Consider the following 20,872-nt stretch of genomic DNA (forward strand, 5'->3'; position numbering starts at 1 on the left):
GATTCGATCACCGTTTCCCTGTCCGGGAAAGGGAATATGTGCGTCGGTGTAACGTTTCGCTGGAAGTTATTTCATTTGAAAGAAACACAGGTACGTATTTCTGGGGACAAATGACACCACATTTTCATTTGCTTTGATAAATCGGTCCGCTATACATATTTTTTGTCATCGTATCGACCGGCGTTGCTAATTATCTAGTAATATAATTGGTTCCATGCCTTTGCAACATCAAACGATCGCAAGGACTCTACAAATTGACACGCAATGATTGCGCTTCCAATAAAATGTTGACTGATTCCGCGCCGGCATTCAAGGATAAATCTTGTGTCTACGGATTTCTGACGGCACCGGACGACGGCAAAGAAATATGTTTCTTGCCGCTCTGCAAAATATGCGCCGCTTGTCGCGAAGATTCTCTGAAGCCAAAGGGCGAGGGTTCGTTGGTGGGTGGTTGGAAAAACTCCCCTTTTTTTTGCCTTCGCCAGCACCTGACGCCAAAGCTTGGCAGGAAATGGCAGTCGCCGGGCGCTCACGGTGTTCCGGCAAAAGTCCGGACCGTGGATAACGAAGAAACAAAGAATCGAATTCCTCATTTGATTGAGATTCCAGCGGGAAAAGCTGGAACGCACGGAGCGACGGTCGGCGAAGTGCGGCGGTTCGTGGGGTTGATAAATGAGGAACGCTTTTCCTGCTTCCTGCTCTTCTCGGAATATGATGCGTCTTGGTGAGGTAGGAAAAATCGTCCTTTTCGTTTCGGACGTCGGCTGCGCCAACGTTCTACTCCCGGGGTGGAAAATCGATCGCCCGAGCCGACTTTTCGCTAAGCTTCATCGAGCGCCCCCTTTCATCCGCCGTAAGGGTGATATTTTTCTAGTTTTGATTGATTGTTCAACATTTCCGCTTACGCACGCAATGGCCGCTCGCTCATCAAACAGATTCTACCTTCTCAGGGCGGCACAGCGTGACGTCTTGTGGAAATGTTTTCCACGTGCGTCGCCCGACCATGCCGCAGGAGGTACCATCGAACCAAACGACGACCAATATGTGGTCGGTAGGCAGCTCGTTTCGAGTGATGGAGACGCAGAGGTCACGGGATGCCAAAGTATATCCGGCCGGAAACAAAATTCCGTTCTTTGAGGTTCTATCGACATGATATCTTCATTACGCCCATTAGGTGGTTTCGGACTGTGTGTGAGTGAAGGCGAAAAAGGAGCTTGAGCCATGTAGGTCGGTATACTGAATTACGCAGCGATTGGTGTGATGTTTTCTTGTAGGAAAACACTCTTTTCTTGTAAATCTAGAAAAATTACAATGATAAAACAAGAAGCACTACATTTATAACATCCTAATAATACAACTTTGTTTGATTTGAAAATGTAACAAAAAGGTATAAAAAGTAGTTTATTAACTCACCAATGAAGCGAACAAAAGTGCACACAATGCAGTTACCATTTGTCTTTTCTCCTCCATCGGAGTATTTGTGGAGAACAAATTTATTTACAAAATTTGGCTAACCTGGCGAAAACTCAATTACCTCTTTCGGGAGTCAACGATGTCGTTTGCACAGGACGCATTCTTACTTTCCAGCTCACACTTGGCAAAAGTGTCTCCTATCTCTTGCTGTCCTTCGGATGTCAGTCCTTTGAGTGGTACAACTTTGTCGCCTCGCCGCGAAGGGATAACTTTTACGCCACGCCAACTTTTCCCCGTACGCGCGGAGGGGGGGGAAAAAAAGTGGAAAATCCATTTGCGCCGCCGGAAAAGAGTGAACAAGTTGTCTCACTTGGTGGCAACGCAAAAATCTTCTCCCGACATGCAGCGTTACAAGCTGTTACAAGACACACATTTGCATAATACAATATTTATGATGATGACTAGTCATGTTTGCTAAGAATTATCTCGTTAGCGAAACATGAATTAAATATTTCGCGGGGTGTGCGCGGGGTCGCGACATGATTCGTCATCGTCGTCAGGTGATGGAAATGAGGGGGATAGTGGTGAAAATTGAATTTCCCACAATGGCGAGAACAATGGGACGCCGTTCATTCTAAGCCCATCGTCCTCGAAGCGGCAATCCTCTCAGCGCAGAGTGTCGATTGGAAGGGAGTTGAACTTTGTGTCCTGGTAGGAGGAGGAGGAGGAGGAGGAACGATTTACCCCCGACTCCTCCCTACCTCTAACCCTAACCATATTTCGCGCGGGAGAATCATTTGTGAGGCTTGTATCATGACGAAACATTATGCCTATAGAACGTGGAATATCATTTCCTTATGTGTGGCCATCGGCGTGGGGCTCGTTGTGCGTCCTTGGACTTGTCATCGTCCTGCCATCCATCGTCATCGGACGATGCTACGCCCCCCTGTTCATCCTCCCAATAACCGCAAAATGGCCCTGGGAAGAACCAATGGCGCGGGGAGGAAGCTTGCAAGAGTTAAGCAATTTCACACATTTGATTCAATCAAGCACAAGTTCCCTCGTGTCACATTGCTGTCCTGGCGGTCGGAGGAAGAACCCCGCGGGCCCTCGCCACTTAGGTTCCGGTTCTCGTGCGCCTTTCCCGCCATCATTTCCACGGCATAATGTCGATATAAGTGCGGTCGATTCGAGTGCCGCTTGCTCGTGAGAAAGAGCGTGGCCATGAGTGCAATTTCGCCGCCGGGTGTTGGCGGTGGCATCGGCATCACTTCTTAAATGTTCGCCGCCCGCACAATGGCGCAGAATGGGATGCTTTGTCCGTGCCCGTGGCGACGACGGAGCCGACGGATTCCCCGATGTACCATGATGATGAGCCTCGAACTGCTCGCACACTCGTCACGCCTCATTGCTCGTTCTCGCTGCTCCGTTCGGCGATCCACGGCCTCGCATTGGCGCCATTCCGCTGGTCCGATTGTAGTGCAGTGCCTGGTGTGGGCTGGATGCTGGAGCATGACGCTGGCGTCATTGTGTGCTGGTGTTTCTTTTAGGTGCACCGCTCGGCAGGAAAGCGACTAACAATGCCGGCCATGATCAGTCGAGTGTTTTATGGAATCAAACAATAGCACTTTCAGCACTCGACTTCGGGTTCGCCCCGGGGCGAAACCTTGCGAGGGTTTTTCCCGAACCACCGAAGCCGTTCAGCCTCGGTCAGTTTTGTTAACTAACGCCCCAGGGGGTGGGAAGGATGGACTGCTGGGCAATCTGTGAAAAGAAAATATGCTGATTGTGCAGAAAAATAGGAGACCAGCCATAATGGGCCAAGCCATGGGGAAGCCAAGGAAAACGAAAAGGGGATAAAGAATGAAAGCGTGCAAGGAAAAACACCGTGTGCACAGGAATGAAGATCTACCAACATTACAGAGGAGAATGGAAAGTTCTTTGTCGAGCTGACGGATGCTCTACGGAGGCAATGCTGGAAGAAGCGCCAGTTTCATCGGACGTTCGTCACTTTGTCGATGGCCCGTTTAGCCTCGAACAGCCACAGCACAATAGGAAAGACCAGTTCGTCTTTATGGAGCGTCCCAGTGGAGAATGAATGACGCCAACTAGAGGGCGTACAGTTTGTTGCAGGTTTACTTGTGGAGTTAACCTCCGGGTACAGCATTCTTGGTGTATGACAATTTTCAAAAATGCAATATCGAGAAAATAGTGTCAGCATTTTTTCACTAGAAAATACTGCTAAGCATTCCGTTCACTTAGACGATTTTAACCAACTTCGGATGCTTTTTATTTTGCCAACAACTTTCACTCTAACAAACGGTCTCTGATATGATACGGCAAAATTCACTTGAACGCAACCGAAGCCATCCATGCCATTCCCTGCCTAATGTTGAAAACATCCTTATATGTTCATGCTACAAAAAAAAAGGATCACTCTACAAGTCGAACCGAGATCCCGAAAATTGAAATTGCTACCAGTTTTTCCCGTAAACCATTAAGGCATAGATACATTTCCTTTGTATTTTTGCGGGAGCTTTCTCTCTTTCCATTCGTTCCCTTTTCGATGATTTTTCAGCTTTTCTTTCGAAACGCATCGTCTCCAAAAAAAGGGACAACTTTCCGTACGTCCGTCCCAAAATGCGGGACCGCAAAAGGTTTACATTTTCTTTTGTTTCGGGGGGTTTGTTTGAGTTTGGAGCTACCTTCGTCTTCGCCGAGCTGTGTGTGTGTGTGTGTGTGTTGCGCAGCGAGTAAATAAGCCGCTGGTCGGGCACCGGAACCGATGCTGTCCACTTTTCGATACAATTTTCCGGCATCTTTCCCGGGGAGCGGGGTAAGGGTTGATTTTTGGCCACTTTGTTTGCATTTGCGTAAGGTATTGCGTGCGCACGTGTTAAGGTGGCGTCCGAAGCGGGGGGGGGGGTGGGCTCGAAAGAGTGGGAAAATATTTATGAAAACATGTTTGCATCTATCGTAAAACACACGCTACAAAACCGTAGAGTGGATTGATCCTTTGCAAACATTTAAACGAGCAGTGGCAATACGAACTGAATGCGGAGTAAATAAGTTCCACTTTTTCATCGGTGGCAATCGAATCATCATTTGCCGAAGGGACAAGCTTTGGGGCTGTTTTGTTAAAAACGGCATTGTGAATCGGTATTTTGATCGTATTAATGGACCCGGTTTCGGGAAAGGTAAATAACTCGTTGAATTAAAAACAAGACAGTGCGATGTCGAAAAAGCACTCTCTACGACTTCCAAAAAAAAAACGCTCATATCATGGATGTAACACCAAACCCCATTGCAGCATCGATCGGGGACAAATATGTTTACTCCATAAATAGACGCAATGCAGTGTAATTAATATGGCCGTAAATAGTGGCTTCCTGCTTTCAAATGTTTGCATTATTTTTACTTGCCCGAAACGTGAAGATGGATACCAATGTAGAACGAACTGACGAAAAAGAAATTAAAAAGTTTTCCTTTCGCAACCTGTTTCCCGATACCCGCATTCATCACCATGGAATACCGAACGATACGTCAGCAATGAAGTGAGTGCTTTTTTTGCTCGACGAAAGCGACCGACCGGGTCCCAACAGAGTGGAAAAATCACGTGATAAAAAGCACTTTATCATAATAAATAAGTAATAATGTAGTGAAAAATACAAACGATCGACCAAAAAGCGTTTGAGCCACCATTCACTTATACAGACACACACACAAAGATCCTTTAAACATGCCAGACCAACCGGCGAACCGGCTTGGTTGCGCTTGAAGGCATAAAATATTCTACCGGAATTTCCGGAGACCCTTATTCGCGTTGGAGTTACCAGACGCGGCCGAACGATTGTCTGGATGATGTGAAGGTAAATTTAGTCTGATGGATTTTGCACTGATAGCGTTTGGTCTTGGTTTCCTACCCTCTTCCCTCCCTTGCACCTGCTACGAGGCATGTTTTGGAGTAAACCACCGCCTTCGTTGTGGAGCTGGGGCCTCCCAACCCTTGGTATGGGAAATGAATTATGGATTTAATCTTCCGTACCCTAGCCTTGGCCATCCTTTTTCGACAGGGCATTCGGGACGATTAAGGGTGCAATGGCCACGACCACGAGAGCGGACCGAAGCTCGGTGTGTTTTGAGGCCTATATACTCACTTGACTCACGGACCGCAATCGTTATCTCTTGTGCTTACAACTGGTATGGGTCCACTCCCTGCCTAGGATGCGCATTTGACTCCGATGTGCAACGTTGGCCTATCGCTCCAGGTTTACATACACGGACGTCCTGTAAGGATTGCATTTTACAGCAAAAGCTGACTGAATGACGAAAGCAAAACATGCCCATGCGGTATCACAGGCCGGATAGTTGTCTGCGTGTCTGGGACACTCGGCTTCCCGATGGAGATTGCTTCGCTTTGATACCGAGGGATGGCCTAACGAGTTCCATTATCCCATCCATCAAGACTAGAGCGTTCTTACCGTCGACACTACCGAAGGCAAAGGCCCTCGTGTCTACCCGAGCCCCGGGCAGAGACACAGACCGCCTTTAGGTAGGCGTAACAAAACGGGGGAAAAAGTGCCCAAGCTATCGGCGAGCAGCGAGAAATGATACATGGTTGCTTGTTCTCTCGAAAAGAAAAGTGCCTCCACTTCGATCCACTGAGGTAAAACCCGGTTCGCCCACAACCGTCGGCCGGATGTGCGGTACAATCTCGGAGTCTCGTCTGCGTCTGTCCGGAGCATTTTGCAAGCTTTTCGCCTTTTATCGTTGAGATCGACCGGGAGTAGACTTGCTACCACGGTATGTAAGTGCACGGTGTGCGTCCTAAGCGTCAGCAAAGAAACCGTTCTACCTTCAAAACCTTCCAGTTTTGCACGAAAAGAAAAGAAAATTGTTACAGGAAGGCGGTAACAGCATAAAGAATAGTGAATGTGAGAAGGAACCACACGCTTATAGTTGCTCGTGGTTGATCTGTCGTATTATTTTCCCTTCTCCTTTTGATGGTGACATTTGTTTCCGCCTTTGTGAAAGTGTAGAAGCATAGTGTCAGAAATGACAGGGCCGTATGGAGACACCTGCGTGGGAGTGTTCGTGGGGACATGTCAAACGCCCCCGCGGGCAAAGGATCGTTCCCGAAAAAGTAGAGGATCGTTGCTGAAAGAGGGCGCTAGTGAGGGACTTGGTATAAAAGGCAGTACCGAAGAGAAAAGCGCCAGTCGCAAAAGTATAGAAAAGGAGAAAATAAATTAAAATTTTGGCTGATCAGTGGATCACGTCTAAAACATTTATCAACCGCTTTTTCTTTCGGTGACTCTACGTTGTAGTTACAACATTCCAAAATTTTAATTTCCGCAACTTAATTTACTAAGAAAGTTAAATTCGTGCGCGGATGTTCAATAACATGTCGAGTGAGAACCGTATTTTCCTGCAAGCGTGCACCGGACAGCGGGAAGCGGCGGAGCACGGCGAATCTACCGAGCAGCGGCAAGCGGCGGTGGATGAGCTAGAGGAGCGGATGGCGGAGAACTCGACAACTTGGCATCCGGACGAACGGATGGAGGATCGTCCTGGACCACAGATCGCGTTCGCTGGAATCGAAAGCAGATCCACGGAGTCCGACCGATTAAGAGCCATCATGTTCGAATTGCAACGCCTCGAAAGGGAAAGGGCGTGCATCGTGGCGGCAGCGGGGAGACGGGAAGGCTCTAGTCACCCCGGAAGGTGCAGCGAAATCCAGACGAGACATTGTCCACCGGCATCACTAGCACAGGCCCCCCAAACTACAGCTAGTGTGTTAACAGCTGGCCCGGCTGCATCGGCGTTCACTTTGGATGCACCGTACGCGGTAAATGCTACACACGGACAGCTGATGCCCAGGGCAATGCCCCAACAGATGACGGGAGCAACGCCCGCACGCATGATGGCCGGCGCACCAGCAGCGGAAAGCACGATGGCGGGCGCACCAACACTAACAAGGCCTATGGACGCATCCACGATAAGGATGCATCCCGGGCTCTCGATGACCTGCGGCACCCAGGGAAATGCAGCATCTATCCAGGTAGCGGGTCCTTCAACGAGCCGTATTATGACCGGTCCAACGTTGGACCCAGCATTTGGCTACGATATGGCAGGGCCGTCAGCGACGCAAATGATGACCGGCCGATCGATTAACCCCACAGTGGCAAACCCCACGATGGCAGGTACGGCGACGTATTCAGCAATGGCGGCCCCGCAACACTGGGCAACGGCGACGCCACAAATGCCGGCCTTCACCGCACATCCCGGGCACAACACTACGCAGCCACACGCACACACGATGCACAACACTTGGATGCAACAAACGACCCTGACGGCAAGCCAGTTAACAGCTCGCCAAGGGTTGACTCGCGAGCTGCCGACCTTCTCCGGCGCTCCGGAAGAGTGGCCGGTTTTCATCTCCAGCTACACAAGATCGACGGAACTGTGTGGATACACGCCGGAGGAAAACCTTCTGCGGCTTCAAAGGGCACTGAAGGGCAAGGCGCTGGAGGCAGTCCGCTACCGTTTGCTGCTGCCATCGTGTCTGGACGGAGCCATAAACATGCTTCGGATGCTGTTTGGGCGACCGGAGCTCATAGTGAACTCCCTCGTCCGAAAGCTTAGAACGATGCCATCACCCGATGCAACGCGACCCGAGACGTTGGTGGATTTCGGGGTGGCCGTTCTAAACATGTGTGCCACTGTGAAGGCGTGTGGCTTGCGGGAGTACCAGTGCAACGCGACACTGCTCCACGAGGTAGTGGAAAAGCTGCCACCAACAGAACGACTGCGCTGGAATGATCACCGCCTTGATCTACCACAAGTTACACTTACGGACCTCGAGCACTGGCTTGAACGGCTCGTACAGGCGGCAAGCTTGTCAGTAGTATTACAGGACGGAAAAGGGTCACAACACAACCGCAGTCAGGTAAGCCACATTAAAGCACACACTGTTTCATCACTCGTAGAAACACCGGCACCGTCACCACATGATCCGCAGAAGAAGTATAAAGCACTGTGCGCCGCGTGCAACCGGCCGAACCACAAACTAGCTGATTGCAGAACATTTGGCCAACTGGATGTTGACAGGCGCTGGTTGGTTGTGAAGAACCGGAAGCTGTGCAAACAGTGCTTAGGTCGACACCCGGGACAGTGCCGTTCTCAAAAGCTGTGCGAGAAGGACGGATGCGACTCCACGCACCACGAACTATTGCACGACGACGCAACCGAGCCCGCACCAACGCGGACGAAGGTTAGCTGCAACACCCTCGTGGTAGATGGCACCAACGTAATCTTCCGCTACATCCCGGTAACGGTACATGGCCCTGGAGGAACGGTGGACACGTACGCTTTCTTCGACGACGGATCATCATCGACGTTCGTGGAACGAGAGCTGGTGGACGATCTTGGTCTCGACGGAACACCCAATCCGTTGCGCATACAGATGACTGGGGAGACCACACGTGACGAGAAGGATTCGGTCCAGCTTTCCTTACGGGTATCGGGACGTGGAGAGCATCAATCTTACGTGCTCCCGAAGGTGCACAGCCTGCGCAGTCTTTCGCTACCCGAACAGAGTATTCTGGTGCCGGAACTTTCGAAGCGGTTCCAGCATCTCAACGGATTGCCTTTGGCATCCTACGAGAAAGTGAGGCCCAGGATACTGATCGGCATCGACAACTGCCACCTGGGGAAACCACTCCGTAGCGTCGAGGGCAACGATAACGAACCAGTGGCAACGAAGACGCGTCTTGGCTGGACCGTATTCGGGTCGTGTCCGGGAAAGTGTGCGCATACCAACGCATACCACAGCGACCACAACTGTTCCGGTAACATCATGCCAGATTCGACTTTGTTGAAGCACGACAACGTAGAGCATGGGAAACTGCAGCAAGAGTCACAGCGGCAGGTGGATGCGGCAGGACAAAACAGTTTCAGTGACGCTACGACTCCAACAACGACTGCTGTTCCGTTACCCGCAGATTCACAAGCCACGCCCGTGTTGACAGCATCAGTGCCGTCGTCCAAAGCATCCTCCAAGACCCTGAAAACGAATCAGTCGGTCAAAAGGTCCGATCCTCAATATGACCCGGCTCTGTCGGCCTCATCAAATTTACCTGTGGCCGGTGATGGCAGAACAACAAAGAAGGCGATGCTGGCTTATTTGTTGATGCCAATCGTGCGAAGAGGGAGGATAGAGTCTGGCCCAGTGAAGAGACGGCGCGTTACATGGAGCGAAGACATTACGGGGAGACCCGTTCCACTATCCGCGAGAAAACGTAGCCCTAAAATTAGAGGTGAAATTAAATTCCATTCCCGTAAACACAAACACTCACCCGCTACGGTAGCAGAACGAACACGAGGTCCCCATGACAGCCAAAGCGAAATAAGCCGATCAATTGATCGATTATTTGGGGAGACAATGTCAGAAATGACAGGGCCGTATGGAGACACCTGCGTGGGAGTGTTCGTGGGGACATGTCAAACGCCCCCGCGGGCAAAGGATCGTTCCCGAAAAAGTAGAGGATCGTTGCTGAAAGAGGGCGCTAGTGAGGGACTTGGTATAAAAGGCAGTACCGAAGAGAAAAGCGCCAGTCGCAAAAGTATAGAAAAGGAGAAAATAAATTAAAATTTTGGCTGATCAGTGGATCACGTCTAAAACATTTATCAACCGCTTTTTCTTTCGGTGACTCTACGTTGTAGTTACAACACATAGTTTTCTCTACTTTCAAGTTGCAAAGTAACAATGGCGTTGAATACCCTTTGAAGCAAGCCGGACTGCCAAGAAAGCAATCCGTTGAACCGGATACGAGGGATAATGTAAAAACGGGTTCATATCTTCTTGCCAGAATCATACGGGTTTTGTAGGATCATTTAATTTGGGATTCACAGAAATGAATCTTATATGAACAGTATTATCATATTGATTGCCAAGTGTTTTAACACACTTTTTTAGTGCAGCAGTTTTTGGTTCAAATTTTTATAAATGTTTTTAACCGACGGTTTTTGAAAACCAAGCAAATCAAAGCTTTCAATGAATTAGTTTTAAAATAACTAAAGCGTGTAGTTACATTTTCATATATTTATGGGGCAAACACTTTAAAGAACTAATGGTAGTCAACGTGGTATTATGCATTGGTAGAGGCAAAGGTTGTTTTTCAACCAATCTGATTCGATAACCAGCACCCCTTTCAAGGGAGTTGTTTTCCTTCCAGGAATTAGAAGAGAACAGTGAGCAAGCGAACATATCTCATGTTCACAAAAACCAAACTAACCCACTGTTTGTAATCAAAGTTCCTTTTGTTATGATAAACATAAAATGGAAAAAAAACATTCTCCTCGGTAATTGCTTTTTTACAGCTGCCCCAACGCAAGGCGTTTTCCCATGGTGCAATTTGGTGAAAGTGCACGGTTGAAGTTTTTCCCACCTGGAAGAATGTGTCAGCATCGAAGCACGTTGATATTCGCACAAAGAAAAGTGCAAGGCTATCGGGTTCTGCAACGGAACGTACCAAGAAACGGAGTGCACCGCAGGCGAACGCCATTTTGGCCAGAGTCCATCTGCTCTCGATGCGTTTAGGATGCAAGAACCAGGTGGGACGTGCCTGTGGTATGGTTTGAAGCAAAACATACGAATTTACCTCTCCGTATCGATGGTTCTTGCGCAAGTGGAAGTGTTGGATTAGGAATCATCTTTTTTCTTTCCTCCTTATACCTGACTGTCAGGAGCAAACTGCAACGAAAGCAAACACATATTTCTAAAGCTTCAATCATTAGATGCATTTTTGGACGTTTTGCACAGTGCTTTTTACCCACATACTGGCAGGGCTTTTGGTCCGACCACGTCGATCAGTCGTCGACCTTCGCCTCCTTCCGAGCTTTGCAATTGATGTACGACGAAAGAAGTATCGCACTCGATAAAAAAGCAAGTTGTTCTTCTCGCTGCTACCGAAGATATCCGGAACAAACTTGAAAAACTTGCAATTGCCAACGGCAAGCGAAATTCCGGTAAAACTCTGGCGCTCCCAAAAGACTCGTGGTAAGCGAGTGTTAGAGCGCTGGGTTTTCTGCACAACCTGAGGTGGTAGAACAAGTAAATAAAAATCTGTTGGTTGTGCAATTTGGCACCTTCGCATAAGAAAGCATGAAGATTCCGGGAAGGATTGCGCTCCTCAGTCGCTTCCAGTGCCAGTGCAGCAGCAAAGAAAGACGATTCGTTGAAAACTTGTTCGCAAACGATGGAAAACCACATCACGAACGAAACAATGTGCCGGATCCGTTCCCGAGCATTGGAAGCTGCAGTGGAATGATTTTCGAGAAAACTATCTTTCAGAGAATCCTTCAGGGTGTTACCGACATTTTCTATAGCATCATCAAAAGAACCCCGGAGAAAGATGGTAAAGTTTGGCTTCTGGTTTTTTTTCGATAGTTTGTTTTTCAGCACCACTCGTTTCGATTATCAAATGAAAAACCCAAAGCAACAAACAAAGAGGTGTACAAGCTTAAGGTTCGAACGAGTTGGAGCTAATTTCGAATGTTTGGCAGCTTTTGTTTTGAGTTATTTGTAGATATTCGCAGCCAGTGATAATTGATCAAGAACGTTCGTCGGTACTCAAAGAGAAGAGTAGAGAAAACGTGACTGGATGAATACACTTGATACGTTTTTCATTGTGTGCAACCAGCGGGTTTTCATGTGATCATTTCCACTCCACAGCTTATTCTGTGGCACGTTCAACAGATCCGTAACGTATCTGGAGGGAAGAGTATCTTTTATGTGCTATAAATCACCTTCAGCACGTTGCTGCGTTTATTTGTGTTTTAAAAATCACAACAACTTTGCTACACAGTGAACAAGGATTCGAAGATTTATTTTTAATATTTTTTTTTTGATTTTTGATAAGAAAAATAATTCCGTTCAAACTTGGTTCATTTCACTACGAATAATTGCTAACATAGTCAGATCATACTCAAAAAACAAAATTGTTCTTGTTTAACGCTTCACCGGTCAAGTCGCAGCGTAATACCATTGTGTTTAGTTATGCAAAAGTGAACCCAAAATTGTGCAATGTTTGTTATTTTTATGGCACCTTCCACTGGTGGAATCGAGTGAAGAAGTTAAATTATTTTACTAGCAGTCTTTTGAATACGAAAAGATCGCATCCGACGCCAAGCGGATCGGAACGAGTATCTAATAATCCTTTGCATATCCTTACGGCATCCAATGTGCTCACGACGAAGCCCCGGGCAAGGACACTCCATGGTGGCAAGTGTGCCGCTGGTTGAAACAAAAACAGAATACTTCGTTAGCCGAATCTCGTTAACCACCGACAACCGCCGGATGGAGCCTTATGTAAATGAACCGGAAGGGGGTAGGATGGTGGAGGTTGGAGGCCAATTCACGCCGCCGAGGAAAGAAAACGAGCACGAGCACTTTAACCGCAGCGCCAGAGCGCGCAGGAGGACGATGATCCGGACCGGTCGTGGTCGTGTGGTTCCCGATGTCAGTCGATGCTAGTCACGACCCGGTGGACATCGGATAATCGCATTGCCTCGATGGTCCTTATGTAACGAGGCGAAGGTAAAGAGGTAGGCAAGTGCTGCTTTAATTTTTGCGCAGTGTTCTCTAATTGTTGATATGCGAAGGACGTGCCCTGGGAGTGAATTCTGAGTGCAGAATTTCGTGTCCACTTTGCTGATAATTTAGTAACTTCCGATCGACGTACCTTTTGTATTGTTCACCAGTTTTTTTTTCAAACACTCTGCTACACTTTCAGTCAGTTTGGTATCGTTCGCGTCCTTCTAGTGACTTTTCCAAATAACGCCAACCCCAAAGAGCCACAAGAAACGCCATCGCCTGACAGCGGGCCGTTTAGATTTCTGGCCGCTTTCGCCACCGATGCCATCTATTCACCAAACCGGAAGAAGACAAACAACGAGCAGCAATGCCGCGCCGTTTATCGCCGGAAGTGCCAGTATCGATAAACCGCAGAGCGAGTTGTGCACAACGTGCTCGCCGGGTGACGATGTCAACGGCGGTATCATATTTCAATTGTGTCGCAGTGATTTTGGGGTCACGAAGGTGTCGGTGTCAGCCCGTCAGGGGAGTCTGACAGTCACTCATCACTTGGCCTGGCGCGCATCGTATCGGCAATGTTCACCGAAGCTGGTGGTTTGACGCTGGAAGTACCCACAAATTTCCCGTAGGGTAGTGTTGGCGTTGGTGGAAAATTAATTAGCATACGACATGTGTAGTCGTGAGCTCGATTTTCCACGCAAGCAGCAGCACGTAACTTGTTCCGCCTACCGTCGGCATCGCTGGGCGAGTGCTGGAAAAGGAGAGATGTTTACCAACATTATTGACATGACGGTTCGCACATCAAGAGTGCTATGTTTTTACGATCTCTTTGATCCGTCAGTTGCTTTAAGTTTAAGAAACGGAACGATTTTTTGTTTTGTGAAGTTCCTTCCAAAAGTCAGGTAAATTTTGCGGTTTATATTCCGCCACAGTTCGCGCGGTGTCAGTTTCGTTTGTGTAATAACCGTTCCGTTTCGAGAAAATTACGCCCAACAGCGTCAGACTGCTCACAAACACACCGGGTGTGTCAGCACCGGAGAGATTTCCCTTTTCGTTCGGTGACTCCCTGGAACCGTGAACGTCCAAGAACGCGCCTTGTCCTCTGTCGCCTCAAATTTTCGTTCCCAATCTGTTATGGAGCACACATAGCGGCACTTTGTCATTCTCATTACTGTCAACCATTTGACGATGGCTCGGGCGAAAGGCGAATACCAAACGAAAAAAGGAATGTACGTGACGTCGATGCTTGTTTGGCGCGCATTTCATATGCGAACAATTCGCGCATTCCGGATGGGGTAGGACGGGTTTGAAGCGTTTGAATTTTACCGCCAGCGGTGATGGCTAGATTGGGGTGGGATGGGGCATTTTTGAATTACGCTTCCCCTCACTACCCCTCCGCTTCCTTCCAAACCAATACACTCGAGGATCGTGCGCGTTACGCAAACCGACGCAGAGCATAATATTGTTTTGGTAGCTTGAGCATTAATATCTCTAGTGTGGGCGATGGTTCCAACCATCCGGTTGGGAAAAATCAGCTTCCGTTTCTTCTTATTCCGTCTGAGTTGGCGTGAATAATTGTACGGAACGCGAGCGGGCTTTTCCAACGAGAGCATATTATCGTCCGCATGAAGCGGATACCTTTTAGATTTGCTTCGGAAATGATGTCCTAACCGTGAAGCGAAAGAGACGCACAAGTGGAGGGTTTTTGCGTAGTGGGTAGGGGAGTAGAAGTCCAGGATGGTGAGAAAATATTGTTCCTGCTATAATGCTCTTATCTGCACCCAACCCGCGCTATGTGGATTAAAATTCATTACACAATTGGTTGTTGTTTCGGACCACGAGGTGGAAAAAGTTCCCGCACGTACACGTTCCTCTAGCCTCTCTTTCTCCATCTCTCTCTCTCTCTCTCGCTCAGCTTAGCAATTCACTCCGGGACTAAACCACAGCAGGGCGCACTTTTCGGAAAAGGGAATTTATTGGAATTATATCGACTTCGGCAAATTAATTAGTTCCCGCTCGCTGGCTATGACTTTCTCTCGTTCGACTGCCGGCGGGCGGGTAATATTACTGGGGATTGAATAAATTAATCAACTGCTACAGCATCATCGATCTGGGATGAATTTCCCGGAGAAATAAATCCTGCCCAAGCTAGCCGAAGTAGAATCATCGGCCAGGCTGCGGATGCGCCACTTATATTCGGACCGAATGGACTGTAAATTTTCGGATCGGTTACGTTGAGCCGTGGAAGTGCGTGTGGATAAAAGTATTTTCCTCAGTTTTATTCGCATAAACATAAACTACACCCTGATGAACTGAAACAGACCTTTCGTTCTTTGTCGATTAGATCGTTTTTCCAACAAAAATCCGTCAAGTGCTTGAAACGCACTGCATGAAAGAAGAAAATTAATATTCTCTTCGAAGAAATAATTGATTCTGAATCCGACGAAAAACGGATGTAATCAAACACTTCTCCACCTTAGAAAAGTGGGAGATTGCCAGGTTGTTTTCCGTGAAGTTTTTGGTAAATATTCGTAAATAAACAGTACATGATCTTCAAGTGAAGCTTTGAAGGTAACATCAATGCTAGATGCTATATTCTAAATCAGTTTTCAGCCTACCACACTTTCAAAATGAACAACCAATCATTATCAGTTTGAAGAGAATTTTTAAAAGGTTTTTCCTGCAAAAATCATCAATGTATAATTCGATAGGCTTTAGCTTATATTCATTTTCGCTATGTCAGGATAAAAAAAAAACAGATCCTTCTCAGAGTTTACGATCCGTGAGTAACATTCGCCGATGACGTCGGGAATCGGAAACCGTGGGTGCAAATTCTATGAAAACTCTCTTTCTGTTACATAATCCGCTTTCCTCCGATACACAGGTAGGCCTCAATGGCACAATAAATGATAGACGAAGCAAAGGAAGCGAAAGCAAAGTTGAAAGGCCATATGGCACCTTCGTGAGGCTACCCGATTCTGCGGAATCGTTTTCCCATTTTTCCCAGCCACAAAGAATCTCGGAACCATTTGTGGTGGTGGTGTTGAAAGTGGGAGAGAAAACCCGGTCGCTTGAGAAAAGCAAAATTATTATATTTATCAAAGCCACGTTTTATGCTAATGGGGAGAGGGAAGGTTGCTAGCGCATCGAAAAAATGCGTGAAAATGAAGACCTACCCATTTCTGAAGGGTGCTTCAACACTCTCGCTCGTTGTATCCAGCCTATGCATATATTTTTTATCCCCCACTCTGAAGCAGACGATACATCCAAATGTAGATGAACCAAAAGGCTATCAATTTGGTGGAAAAAATCATTCCATTTAACGGTGCGACCGGAAGTCCATACAGAACGGTTTGGACAACCGTTTTCGGTGTACATCTTCTTTCACATCATCGATCGATTCGAGCAAAACCTTATCGTTTAACGATCCTCCCCTTTTTGGCACTCCTCGTCCCTTTATCTACAGCCGTCCGCAGGGTGTTGACTTTGCCAGAGGATAAAGTTTACTTCCAGTAATCGGTCTTTTTTCTATCACGATTTTCAAACGCCCGATCAAAAAGGACACCCGAAAGGGATCATCGATTTTCAATTTCAATGACGTTGTGTCCAAGGATCTTTGCATTGCCTACTCGGCTTTGCTACTCCTTTTTGTTCCTTTTTTTTTCTACTCCGTATTTAAGGTTCAGGGTGAAGCGAAAGTTTTTCGATTTCATCGGGGCTTTTTTTGTCCTTATGACGTGATGAAATTTTGAACTTTCAATTTCAGTACCGTTCATTCGTTTTTTTTTTCGGCATTGCGGTCTGTGTGCCCCTTCCTCCGTTCCTCCCGAGGCCGAGCCAAGATTAGATTGGCTTGGTGGCCATCCTCCTCGCAGCTTAGTTATCCTTTCGTGGCTAATCCTTCGGGAAGGGGCGATTTTGGGGCTCGTTTCGCTCGAGCGTCCCAGAATGGGTTCCGGATGTAGATTAGCAACCTCGAATGATGTAGCAAGGCCTGTTGTTAACGATCGTCCAGCCTTTCGGACTGACCCAGTCCGAACAAATATCCGTTTTCCCTTCGCTCAAGCGGCTCGTGGTGGTAAAAATTGGATTACTACCCAGACTTTCACCCTAATTTTCTGTGGGTGATTTGATTTTATTACCACCTTGTGTTCCAACACTCCCGTAGTTACGGCCAACCCTCCCACCGGCCTCATTCCTGGAGTGGAGGGGGGAGGGGTGGGAGGGGGAGAATCTTTCAACTTGAACTTTACGACTTTTTACGTTCCAAGTTTCGGGGCTCGAAAAAGGGATCGCCGATCGAAAGAGCGGACGGAAATGGTGCAATGTTTGGAAAAGACTTATTTTACCGGCCCGCCCGTCGGCACGAAATGGGTGTGACCGTTCGTGACTCCGCACGGCGCGAAACCCGGTGTGGGTGAGTGACTGCTGGAAGATGTTTTATATTTCCGGCAGCGGAAGTTGTCAAAGTGTAACGGTTTGCTTTGCGCTCCAAAAATATCGCCCCATTCCCGGACGTTCGGGGTTTTGGTGCGCTTGTTTGCACAAGAAATTTATTCCAACGAACCCGAAAAACCCCTGCCCGGTCCGGTGCTTCAACATTGCTTGTGAATGCCGCTGGCGTTGACATCGTTTAATTTACAAACACCGATAAACGACACTTTCAATGTGCCTCTTTCACCTGTGTTTGATCGGGAAGATTCCGCCGGCTGGAGGAAAGGGGCGTGGGGTGCTCGTACCCAACGACGGCATACTTTGAGTGCGGGACGCTGGACACACTGGTCCGAGTTCGGTGTTGACTTTATTTTCCAACTAATCTAATTTTGATTCGTCCCATCCCTCCCGGGACGGTAAAATTGATTTAGCACCGGCGAACTTCAGTCGTCCGGGTTTATAGACGCAATTAAGGAGTGGTGGCGAAACTGTAAAACCATAAAATGTTCGAACCTCATCTGCATACCCAAGGCACCGTTCGGAAACGGCTCTCCGGAATTGTAATCTGTGCAATTATCTAATCCATTCCGGGAGTGGTCGCGGAATTGGACGATTTCCCAAACCGGGGGTCAGCAAATCAATTACAGATTGTTGGATCGGTTCGTTTTGATACCGAAATGGTTCAAACGATGTTAAAGTGAATCCTAGATTTTAACCATAAACCTCTTGCTTTACGATGCGCCATTTGTTGTTTAATTAAAGAAATAATGAAATGTGCGCCAAGTGGTATGTTCCAACGCTTACCAGTATTTAATTTTTTATGGCTTGGCTTAAATGCAAAAGTTTAACCAGTGCGCTCGAGTATTCATGCGGTAAAGTATGATTTTATTTCAATTCATTTCCCCCAATGTTGTGTGTGGTTGAGGTTGTAATCACCATGCATCGACAATGTCAATTATAGAAGCGAAAATAATCTCTCGGATCTCGCGTGCAAAAAGCAAAGCTGTTGTGCGGTATTGCTGGTCACACGATATAACACGATAATGTCTATTTTCCGCATGAATTCTGCGCGCGACAAGCATTCGCCGATCACAAGCGACCAGGCGTCTCCATCGTTTGTGTAGGGGTACGGAAAAAAAGAGTAAAAAAAAAACTAAAAGGGGAAAAATTCCCAGGTCAGATCATCCAGCATTGAGTTTCACGGGGAAAATTATCGCTCCAGCTTGTAGCACGGTGCGTGAGCTTAGTTTTCCAGCCGGAACAAACCACAACATGCGCTGCACCTGATGCCGCCCATCAATCTCATTTCCTTCCTGCGCAGCGGTAAAACAGAGTGTTCGGTTGCTTTAAATTATACATATCTAATAACGAGTAATTGATACGCATGAGATATGCCAAACCCGTGGCTGCCTGCGAGTGAAATCCGACACCAATGTTATTTTGCCCGAAAGGTTACTGTCGTCCGTGTGTGAAGTGTGTGTCGGACATCGTGCTCAACATAATGCTTGTAACAACATACATTCCGTGTGCCCCTTTATCCATACTGACAGTTGTGGTTTATTTATTTAGCATAACCTGGTCAACAACCTCGAATTGCGTCGTGTTGGGTTGGCGAAATGTTTTGTTGATCTGTTTGTGTGGTTTTTCTACGACACGGTTGTGCTACGAATTAAACCCACGCCCAGGCCTTGTTTGGACAGAGTTTGTTTGCCAAACATGCAGCAAATAATATTATTTTGAAAAGTAGTGACGAAACGGTGGACACCATTGCGAACGGGGAAAAATCTTTGATGTCTGGTTAGTTACATTCCAGACCCACCATTATAAATGCGTTTCGAGTGCAAGCGTATTTGATTTTGTTTTTCACAACGATGCACCGGACGGACCGGTAACATTAAATGAAAACATAAATCGAAACATTTCCGTTAGCGAATGAGTCACAAAATCATAGCTCACGGACCGAAACAGGGTTGACCACGTGTAAAATTTGAAATATCAACGCTGGTTGAACGTCGGGTATAAATCATGGCACCCATTTCGGGCATAACTGTTTTCCGTTTTCTGCATAACGATGAACTGACCGATGCCGTTCCTCTGCGAGCCCTTTTTGGCGTCGGGCAACTAGTCTAGCTACGTCCGGCTAGTAGTTTGGCGTTGGGGGGGGGGGGGGGGGGGGGATGGGTACACAATATGTACCACAACTGATGAGTTCCATATTTCAGCGATGGTGCGCAAGGACGAGTGGGCATTAATATGCCATCGTCGGCGCGTCCGGCAGGCAATAAATTCACCTGAACGAAAGGATGACTCGTGAATGGAGTGAGAACGCGGCCCCGGCAAGAAGCTTACCTTCCGTACGGTCGAGCGATAATTTACTGGTCGTTTCTTGTTTTCGTTGGTAGTCAACCCCACAAGGCGGGATGTTTACGTGCTGCTCCGGCGGTTCGCTTGTCGATTAATCTTCGATCAGCACGGGCCATTTGGGATCGAGATGTTTCGAAACGATGATACGGTTTCCGTTATGCTTTACCGTGCAGCTCCGGGACCGTTTTGAAGTCCCCGGAGAAATTGCTTTAACGGTTCACTCGGGCCACTCATGGCCACTTCCTAAATAAATCATAACCATTTTTTACCATGCTTCCGCTACCTTCATTAAGATCCGAATTTTTGATGAGAGTTGCGATTACGGTACCGCACAACCACCGTACGCTCCACTTCACCCTCCCAGGGGCCGCACACTTCCTTATGCATAATTCTGTGTTTGGTTGGGACTTATTCTTTTAATTAAAATGGACCACTGTGGGCACAACCACCTCACTCCACTCGACACGGGTACGGCCACAGCCGTAACAGGTGATGTGGGTGGCTTCGCATGTTTTCTGCTTCCGGTTTTTTTTTTTGGTCCGCTAGCCCAGTCCGTCGTGGTATGGCCTCGTTGGACTTGGGCGATGTGTAATCTTTGCTAGGGCACGTTTTTACCACGGCACACAATCTGGGTTGTGTAAGGCGATGCCGACAGTGTATTAAAAATGTAACAGTCGTGGTTAATAACAAATAAACACTCAACAATGGGGCTTTCTTAGTTCCGAACGAAATACTACCTTTTAGGGAAATTGAAGTAGGCTGGTGCCAAAGTTCATTTCCACGAAATAAAACCCAACAGAAAGGTGTTCTAAAAAGCAAAATCTTTTCAAAGCACTTCTCGTAGTTGCTCCGTTGGCCACACTTCAAAGGTTTTTCCTACAATCTTTCTTTATGTATACTGTACTAAAAAACTTATTTAATTGTTTTGCTGATTAACAATGTAACCTTCCAAAGTCGCTCCAAAACCTTCCGTCCGATTCGGTGAACCACCTTCAAATAGAAAAGAAACCTCGTCTCTTTGTAGTCTCACCTGTTTTGTTTGTACAAGCCCGACCTTCTTCATTC

The sequence above is a fragment of the Anopheles coustani genome, chromosome 3, assembly GCF_943734705.1.
Source record: "Anopheles coustani chromosome 3, idAnoCousDA_361_x.2, whole genome shotgun sequence".
Taxonomy (NCBI): Eukaryota; Metazoa; Arthropoda; class Insecta; order Diptera; family Culicidae; genus Anopheles; species Anopheles coustani.